Raw genomic sequence first — 10762 nt, forward strand, 5'->3', positions numbered from 1 at the left:
CCATATAAAATTATCTTCTATTTGTTTTCCTTGTGTTCAATACATTTCATATAGGATTATATTCCTTTGCCAATTTTACCTATTTTAAACTAAGTATTATGAAAATGCCACCTGATCACGGCTATTGCTCGGGCGGAATGACATAGAGCTAAATATTGACAGTAAATAGATTTGATTTACTCAATATCGTAAATCTTAAGAGAAAGAATTAATTTTAAATTTTCTATAGAATGAAAAAAAACTTCCCATGAACTTTTCAATGCTATCCTATTGGAAATTTTGACGTTCAATAATTTACTTAAAGTTAAGAAATATTACTGGTCTTATTGGTATGACTTGTAGAGTCATTTCTTCTACTATAAATTGAGATTAATTTGAAGTAGCTATGTTTTGGCTATTTTGGCGTTTGGCATAAAAGCGCCAAAATATAGCTCTCCAGCATTGAGCATTTTTTGTTTGTTTATAAAGATCAATACATCTACACGCTATTTATTACTCAATCACGTTTCGTAAACATACATTTAAGGTATGTTCTGTTAAAAACAGATAAAAACACCGTTACTGTAAATAATGCGTTTCGAGACTTCGATGATGTTTGATAATCGTCTCACACACTCTTTGATTGTCTGGAATTTGTTGTTATTGTTTCTTTGACAACAACCGTCCCGATAAGGGTATTGCCTGTTGCGATGGCGATTAATAGTCATCAATAGCTCGCTCCGGATTTTGCCCAAGGGGATAATTTGAAGCGCAAAAATTCAGATATCTTTTTTATATTGAATTTTCATATCATTTGGCATAAAATATGTGAATTTTCCTATTTTTCTGATCTTGTGATAGGCGATAAAACATTTTCCTAAATTTGGATCCAATAGCTTTTTTCTTGTTATAACACTGAGAACTGCTAATTCACTAAGCAAATAAAACATGTTCTACTGGAATGATGTCTTACTTAGGCTTTTCCAATGTTTTTTTTCCCACTAAGTTGACTATATACTTATTGTCACTTCGACAGCTATTTGATATAATTATATTTTATATAAAATATTATATTTTATATAGTTTATTGCATTGATGTACAAGTTTAATTCAACAAATGTTGAAGCATATAAAAAGCGACTACGCAAACAAAAGAATCAAAATGCAAGTTGACGCAAACGGTATAAATGAGCCATTATAGGCACTAAGCAAGTTACAAGTTACATTATGTAATTATAGATTCTTTTGAAAGTGTTGCACTTAAAGGATGGTAGTACCAGGTAAGTATTTCAGTTGCGTAAGAGAAAGATGCTTTAATATCTAAAATTAATATATTGGGAATATCAGCTAAATTGAATGTTTCTGACAGTGTGTAAGGGAAGTTAACTCTCACATACTCAATATCGAATCACAATATTTTGAAAAAATCATACGACAATATCGTTAACGAAAAGTAACAGATTGGCTATAGTAGTGTTAAATTATTGTATGCTACTATGATGGGCTCTGACAAATAAAACTCACATCAAACACACATGTTATTGGATTATACTACATTGTATATCCACTGATCAGAGAGGTAGGTGGAAGTGTAGTTCATTCCTTGTTATGTTTTTATTGTTCATTTTTTCGTCCTCGATATTCCAGGGGTTACTATCACTGTTGTTACAAATCCGAAGGTTATGTGTGCGATAAAAGATGTTAGACGGGTAATTTGTCCCTCTGATATATAACAAAAGATTCAAATACATGTACGATATGGCTTCGAAGTTATCGTTCTCTGTAATTTTTCTAAGAAAGTCACTGTTGACCTGTGATTTGTAAGTCAGTGGTTTTCACCTCCCGAAACACCTTCAATTTTGCTATAAAACAGCCCAGGCGTTGATATAACGACAGTGATAATAACCCCTGGAATATCGATGATGTAGGTAATGTGACATTGGTACTGTGTCTTATTTTGTTAATCAATGTTTTTACTGTGTGCACTCTGTGAATATGTTTTGCTGTTTGAAATATCTAAAACTCTATCTGAATTAAATGAAAGTTTACTTACAGGCTGTATATATATTCCCCCTGAGAATTCTAGGTATTCTCCAGATAATGCATTTACAGAAATTGAAGACGAGTTGATAATGCTATCACAAGGAAACAAAAATATAAATGCTTGTCGGCGATTTTAACTCAAGAACTTCTGACGCAATAGATTATATCATACCAGATGAAAAATTGCATGATATACTAGATATAGCTGATAATAACCATGCTACCGACAATATGAATTCTTTTGAGCGATTAGCTCAATATGACATCCCTCTTGCTCGATCTTCTCAAGATAAAGGACTTATAAATAAATATGGGTCAAAATTGATTGAAATGTGTAAACGGAGATCTTTATTTATCGCGAATCGACGAGTCTCGTGCGACAAGTATCTCGGGAAAACTACATGTATACATTGTATGTATGTGTTTTATTGATGCCAGATTTATTTCCGTTCATAAAATATTTTGAAATAATTGATTTTAATCCATTGTTTTCAGATGTGCATTTCCGGAAAAAAAGATGTCCGAGATGAAACAAGTTTTGCTGATAGAGATTATGTGAGATGGAATCCCTTGAAATCGTCAGATTTTGCACGAGAAGTTAAAACAACTTGAATAATATTAATGTGAATTTAAATAATATATCACTTTAGTGACACTCTCACAAGTTATCAAGTGAATGGTCTAGTGACAGACATATGTACAGTACTAACAAATTGCGCTACAAACACGATAGGAGTGACTCACCACCATAAAACAAATAATATAAATTTAAACAAAACTTGGTTTAACAAGGATTGTAAACTTGCCAGGAAATCTTTTAGTAAATATAAAATAAGGTACAAATTTAACAAATCAACAGAAACTAAGCACACGATGAATATTAAAGGGAGAGAATACAGACAACAACTGAGAAAGAACTACAAAAAAATATCAAGCGAAATGCACAAAAGAATTAAGGGAGAACGCGAAACGAAGCCCAAAACAGTTCTGGAAAACGCTTAATAAAATTTCACAAAAGAAGAAAACAGAAACAAACATACCCATAGACGTTTTACATGATTATTTAAAAAAAAACTTAACACATCTGAAGAAGAAAATAATAATGTTATGGATGAAATTGACAACCTTGATGTTAACGATAATGACGCCAATAATACACTGAATCAACCGATTAACGAGATAGAAATACAGAAAGCTATTCGATTACTAAAAAATAACAAAGCGTCCGGCCCAGATCGTATTTTGAACGAATATTTGAAAAATTCTCCTCTGGAGATGCTCCCTGTTTATGGTAAATTGTTCAATATAATTTTATTCCGGATACTTGGAGTGTCGGTATCATCAAACCTATATACAAAAATAAAGGTAGTCCGGAAGACCCAGATAATTATAGAGCTATCACATTAACAAGTTGTATTGGCAAATTATTCACTTCAATAATAAATAATCGCCTTAATGAATATGAAAAACAAATTAACTTAATATCCCGAAACCAGACAGGCTTTAGGAAAGGTCATTCAAATATAGATAACGTTTTCGTTTTGCATATTCCCATATTTATATCTTTCAAGTGGAAAAACTATACTGTACCTTCATAGACTTCAAAAAGGCATTTGATACCGTATGGAGAGCAGGCCTTTGGCAAAAATTACATAATAGTAATGTAAATGGCAAATGTTTCAAAGTTATTTTTAACATGTATGATAATATTAAATCATGTGTTCAATTCATTTCCAGAACGTATGATTTCTTTACGTGCTTAATTGAAGTCAGACAAGGAGAAAACCTATCTCTATTTCTCTTGTCCGTGTTCCTTAATGACAGAAAGTTATTTTGCCTATTTAGGTAGTCATCCACGAACTTCACATTTTTGTTGAAATCTTTGTTCTTTTATACGCCGATGATACTGTGTTATTCTCAGAAAGTCCAGAAGGTCTTCAAAGTGCTTTAAATGTATATCAGATTTATTGTGAAACTTTGAAACTTAAAATTAATGTAAATAAAACAAAAGTTATGGTATTTTGTAAGAAAAATAAGTAAACAGAATCATGTACTTATATTGCAAAACGAAACTTTAGAAAATGCAGATAATTTTACTTATTTAGGAATTACTTTTAATTACAATGACAACTTTGTCAACGCGAGACGTAGACTAGTCGATCAGGCACAAAAGTCAATATTTTCTATATATAAAAAAATCAGGAATCTTTCTCTTCCGATAAATATACAAATAAAACTTTTTGATTCTTTAGTAGAGCCTATTCTATTGTATGGGTCAGAGGTATGGGTATTCGAAAATTTGAAAATAATTGAACAGATTCATCTTAAGTTTTGCAAAAGAATCCTGAAAATGAGGTCTACTACTCCATATTTTATGATTTATGGTGAGCTAGGTCATGTGCCGTTAGAAATAAATGTTAAATTAAGATTAGTAGGTTTTTGGAATAGATTGCTAAGTAATGATAACAAACTAAGTAGTATTTTATTGTAATTGGCCTTACAATTGCAAAATGATGCTAAGTTTTCTTTTAAATGGATTAAATGTTTACAAAGTATTTTTAACGAAACTGGATTTTCTTTTATATTCGTTAATAAAATACTGATGCCTGATAGATGTTTTGAAACAACGTCTGATTGATCAGTTTATACAAAGATGGTTTTCCGACTGTGCTAACTCATCTCGTGGATAATTATGTTCTGTATTTAAAACAGAATTTTGTATGGAAAAATATTTATTAAATTTGTCAGAACATGCCAGAATACAAATAACAAAACTGCGTACTTCTAATATTAAATTTCCTATAGAAACGGGTAGATGGTATAATATCCCAAAAGTGAATCGTGTATGTAATTTATGCGCCGAAAGCATTGGTGATGATTTTTATTATTTGTTTATATGCAACAATATTACTTAATCGACTCTAAGAAATAAATATATACCTCGCTATTATTATAAAAACCCAGATATTGATAAGTTTAAAGGTTTTTATTATCAATATGCAACCAACAAGTTCCGACAGGTTTATCTTTTTTCCTAACCAAAATGTCCCCTCTTTTGTAATTAATTCCTGTGCAGTTGTTTATCTGTTTGTTCTGATTGAAATATTAAGTTATTTATATGTACACATTTATACATATAATGTGGATTTACAAGGTGCGTGTGCGAGCGCGTGATTCATGCTCATGTACATGTGTGAGAATATTAGGTTTTTGATCGTCTGAATTGTGTGTTTGGCAGTTTATACATCTACACACGTAAATGTATGAGGATAATATGGTTGAACGTATACATTGTATGTATGTGTTTGGCTGGTGTTATTATACACATATGTATGTATATATAACTGTTAATTACCAAATTTATCTGTCCATTCTGTCAATTATATGTATATGCCTCCTCATGTTACACATATCTTATGTGTCTGAGTGTTAAAAATAAAATCTTGAAATCTTGTGTAGTCTGTCATTCTAAAAATTTAAATTGCTTCTGTAAACTTGTCACAACAAGTGAATTGATTCTTGTCTATATTACACAATGATCCAACGCTTCGTCACTCAAGTGAAACGAGAAAGGTATCAAATGTAACGAACACAAAACTCAAGGACATATGAAATGACCTTCGCGTTTTCCCTTTGTTGAGTCACCTTCAATGAGGGAACTCCGTACGACAAACATCAACCTGCCGACAAGCTTCTTACATTAACTTAAATTTCATAAAGATTGTATCAATGATATCCACGTATGACATGTTTAACTTATCATATCATACAGAAATCCATACCAAATGCTTACTTATCCGATTTCCGTCAGTTGTTGTCTCTATACACAAGTAAAGGAAATGTCGCACTAAGAAAACTTTTTACAGGATGCTGTGTGATTGTGACGCCGTACAAAATACACCATTTTCAGCCATTTTTGCCAAATTGAACCCTTTTTAGAAACAGTTGTGGTATCAAACTTTTGTTAATATTTTGCATATCAATAGGGAATGGGTTGTTCTTTCTAAATTAGGCAGAAAAATGGGGGGTCAGTGTGCTTACTTTTTTGCCCCATTTGAATATGTGTTATTTTTCAGTATTTTAGAGTAAAAAATAAAAGTGCTCAAATTACCATTAAATGTAAAAATAAAGTGACAAAAGCGTATCACTTCACGCAATAATGCTCAATATTTTAATAAACACGAACCTAGTAAAGATTAACAGCAAACATTAGCTCGATACAGCTAAAAATACTGGTGCAGTAATGATTTAAGTAAAAACAATTTCAGTAAAAAATGGTTTAACTATGGCTCTACTCAAAGAGGAAAAAGACACAATTTCAAAATGGCCGCCATTCTCTACAAAGAAATCTACTGAAAATAGAAATGTAATTTTTTGACAAAATTTGCATCTGGCAACTTGCTACAGATATTGATAAAATGTATTTGAAAATCTCATAACTTCTTTGATCTTTGTCGAAACGAGACTTCAACGGGACTGAAACCTCAGAAGAATACATCCTTAATACTACATTTAGAAAATAATAAAGTCAAAAATTCATTCAGTTATTTAAACATTGGTGGAGAAGGTTTAAGGGCAAACAATTTCAGAAAAAAAAGGTTACAATAAATCTGAAATGTGGTTTTACAATTAATCTGAAATGGGTTTATTAAGTGTTTTTGGCGGCCATCTTGAAAAATGGCCGCCAGTGACGGCGTATTAATGTCTGTAAATTCTTTTTATTTAGAAACTTAAGTGTTATTAATTCATTTTCAACATTTTTGTATCATTAACGAAAGAAAAAGTATAAAAAATGAATAAATCCTCTAAAAATCAATCTATTACAGGGTTTTAATCAATGTTGGCAGCCATCTTGGAAAATGGCCTCCATTGATATCATCAGAAAATGTCGATAAATAATATCTTTAAAAAATAATAAAGTCAATAATTCATTCGATCATTTTAACATTGTTTGAGAAGGATTAAGGGCAAAAAAATCATAAAAAAGACCTACAATTAATCTGAAATGGAGTTTTAAAGTGTTTTTGGCGGCCATATTGGAAAATGGCCGCCAGTGACGTCATATGGCTAATTCGCGATAGAGGCCAAATTTTTTTTCTTTTGGCCTAAACTTCATTTGTGCCAAGTTTCATGCTTTTATCATAATGTGCACGAAACATGCACTTATCTGCCCCACTATAAGTGGATATATAGATTTACATTATTGTGTGAGGTATATAAGGGATTATTAAAAACATTGCTGATTTCATCGACAACAATGACATTTTAGGTTGTATGGTAGTTTTATTAGATTTTTAAACTATTTAAATGTAGTGTTTATTTCAGTCGTGTGATTATACGTGCATGTCTGTGTTCAAAGATGCGGAAGATGCATAATTCTCCCATTAGCACCCCTTTTTTGCAGTATATGGTAAGTTGAAAGGACTGACACGCCTTTGTCTGGCCGAAACTCACATGCAGCGAAAGAATTTTTTTTACATTTATATTTATCTTTTACATGCCGAGGTAGGACCACAGTGGAAAAATAAATGAAAAATAAAAATCTTCATAACTTTCATTGTTATGATGTTGACACACCAGATGTGAATCATAACACAGGCTACGTTAGACATCATAACAACAGAAAGTCTTGATAGTAATGGTTAAACTTCATAAAGGACAAATTCAAATTTCTTCAAACTAGCAGATTTGTTTGTCATTTCATCTAAGTATCATTAAAACAAATGTATTCTTTTGCAGCTTGGTGCTTAATTATTTGAGGTCGTCTTTCAACAGCAACATTGGAGAATATAATGAGTGTTTACAAGGATTGAAAAAAAGAGGTTGATGACAATATTCATGTCATCACGTTACCATGATGTACTGGGTGTGATGTTCCGCTCATAACTACTGAAACAGGTATATCCTGATTATTGTTGTTATCCCTTGATTGGTCATACTCGTGTTGTACCTGACACAGTTATCATAGTCATGACACTTTGTATATACACAATAACATGATAAAACGGTATGGAAGTCACGTATCGATGGAACGGGAAATACTGCTAATAACAGTTCAGATTTCTTGAAATGTTTCAACATTCTGTGAAATCAAGATTTCAATTTAGACTCTTTTGAAGATCAACTACCCAAAGTTTATGTCATAACTTCATTTTTTCAGTTTCATATTTGTTTTTGTTTGCATAACATGCAATGATGTGGAGTAATTGATTTCTTGGTTTGGATATATCAAAATTAACTTGATAGAAATGTTCTATGGATTGTCAATGAAATTTATTTATAAAACAAATTTTGTATATATCATGTTTGTATTTTTTTTTTAAATGAAATCGCATTATATTGGAGAACTGATATAAAGTACTGTGATAGTATAGCTTATTTTGAATTGCTGCAATAAGAAATCTTATCATTACCTTCATGTGGTTTTCTCAAAGTGTAGATAGTCCTGATTCCATAAGCAGATGTTGTTTATTCATTAATAACGATATAAAAAGAGCGAGTCGGTGTGGTTTGTACATAGTATTAAATACGGCCTCTGTCAATCGGCTGATGGAGCATGCTTCTTTGGCTCAGTCGGTAGAGTCGTATATTTCTACGCCGGAGACCCGGGTTCGATTCCTGGTCGGGGCACTCGGTAGGAATATGTATTTTCCCTGTTCTTCTACAGATGGTCCAACGTCATACTTTTTCAGAGAAAACGTCGTGAATATCCTTCACAAAGGTTAATTTTTGACCACATAATGGATACCTACTCACATGGGAGATAACTCTGTAATTTGCAAAGACGGAACATAAAGACATATCTTACGAATATCTTTACTGTATAATTTCAGATAAAAGTTTCAAGAATGTCTGAAAGGCGTGTCAATCATGGATACCTGGAGACAGATATAGATGACGTCTTAGAGGACACGCCCATTAAAACCAAACCAACCCACAATGGTGACAACAAGACTCCATGGTGGACATAGCAAATATAAACAAAATTAAACACACCACGAATCACGTTATAAACATGTTAATATTTTGTGTCTTTTTTGCCTATACAACTTTCAAACTGTTTGGGGATATGCATGTTTTTGCGCTCCGCTTAAATAGTGAAATAATCCACTTTTTTATTCTGTATATGTCATTGAACTAAAAGCAAAACAGGCCAAAGTTGCCATATAATAAATAATTCCACTTCACATTAACTAATTATACACATAACACCTACGCATGAACGTGATCCTAAACGCATAAAACTAATTATTATATTTTCCCAGGTTAAAGGTTGGACAAAGGATGGCTTCAGCAAGGAAAAGAGTAAACGTGAGATCCTAACGGTTGGTATTTTCATGCCATTTATTTTCCTTTTCCTATAAGTAACATTCATAATTGTCGCGTTCTGGGAGCCAGCCAACCTTGCAAAGTTTTGTAATGACAGACTTGGATACACAATTCAAGCGTGTCAGGATCAGTATAATATTGTTAGGTAGAATCAACAGTAACACATAACCTTACATGTTAAATCTTGTCCATGTAAATATTATTTATTTTTATCGCATTTATTTGAATGAATAAATCAGGTCTTATAAGCTATAATGATAATTGATTTTATATTTGATTTATGATGCTGCATAAGAAAAACATTTAAGCATGGATGAGCCATTGAAAAATTAAACATTCGCAGCTCTGGGCGCAAAATATAAATATGGCTTACATTAAAGCCACACATATCAAAAGATTGCCGACCAAATTGTCACTTAAGGATAAAGCACGAGGTTAATTGCGTAAACGCGAATCGTTTACGTACAAATTCCCGAGTCGACTGTTCCATTGAGTTTATCATTTCATAAACTAAACAAAGAGGTAAATCATTATATTTACATGTACAAAATTTTCTTTGAACAATAAAATCTACCACGTCAGATACAATCAATTACTGTCTGTTATTCATCGTCAAAATTATACTGTCGTCATATATATCCGTGCACAACAGCCATTTAGAGAAAGGGCGACGTTGACTGCAGCTTAAACCCATACATTTCATGTAACACACCTTTTTGGTGAATAAAATAGGTTACAAGATTTTATAATAAGTAATTATGGGGGGGAGGGTGTTAAGAATTTCCGTGTTTAAGTATATACGCTCTTCATTCGTTATTGTAGTGCAATCAAAAGGGGTGATAACTCTTAGAAAGAAGAGCGGTTACCATGGGCATCGGGACAGTATTTTTACAATGAAAATCACAAAAGATCACTATAAATTAAGCTACAAATTTTTCATGGATACCACGCAATTAATCAAGTTAAATTAAGTAGAATTTATGTTTTGAATATTGATTGCATGACACCCAACATGTCATTAAGAGGTAGTTTAAAAAGTTCTAACCTTGTGGTTTTGCGATGAATTTTAGCTAATTATATATATAAATGCATGAAAAATGAGCAAATACACCAATAACCTCGAGCTCCCCTTTCCCATCCCAGGTGAAAATCTTGTTTTCTACCTGCAATTTTAAGCTAAACACACAATGATTGCCTAATATTTGTCCCTGTAATTCATCAATTTTGGTCACTTATTAGGACGCACTGGTTATTTAGAAGTAGAAAAGGATGAAGTAGCTTGTTTGTGGCTGTCAATAAGGTTGCAGAGTGGTAATGATGTCTCGACATATTTACCACAAGCCCTCTACCTTTGGGTTACAAGTTTGAATCCCATTTGGGACAAGTGCCAGGTACTTTTTTTTAGATCTAT

At 32.1% G+C, this 10762-nt stretch overlaps 1 pseudogene; it reads left to right on the top strand.

The window, feature by feature from the left end:
* Window positions 1–1195: 1195 nt before the first annotated feature.
* LOC138328921 (uncharacterized) lies at window positions 1196–9866 on the top strand (annotated as a pseudogene).
* Window positions 9867–10762: the final 896 nt, after the last annotated feature.

This window comes from Argopecten irradians, chromosome 8, assembly GCF_041381155.1.
Source record: "Argopecten irradians isolate NY chromosome 8, Ai_NY, whole genome shotgun sequence".
NCBI classification, from domain to species: Eukaryota; Metazoa; Mollusca; class Bivalvia; order Pectinida; family Pectinidae; genus Argopecten; species Argopecten irradians.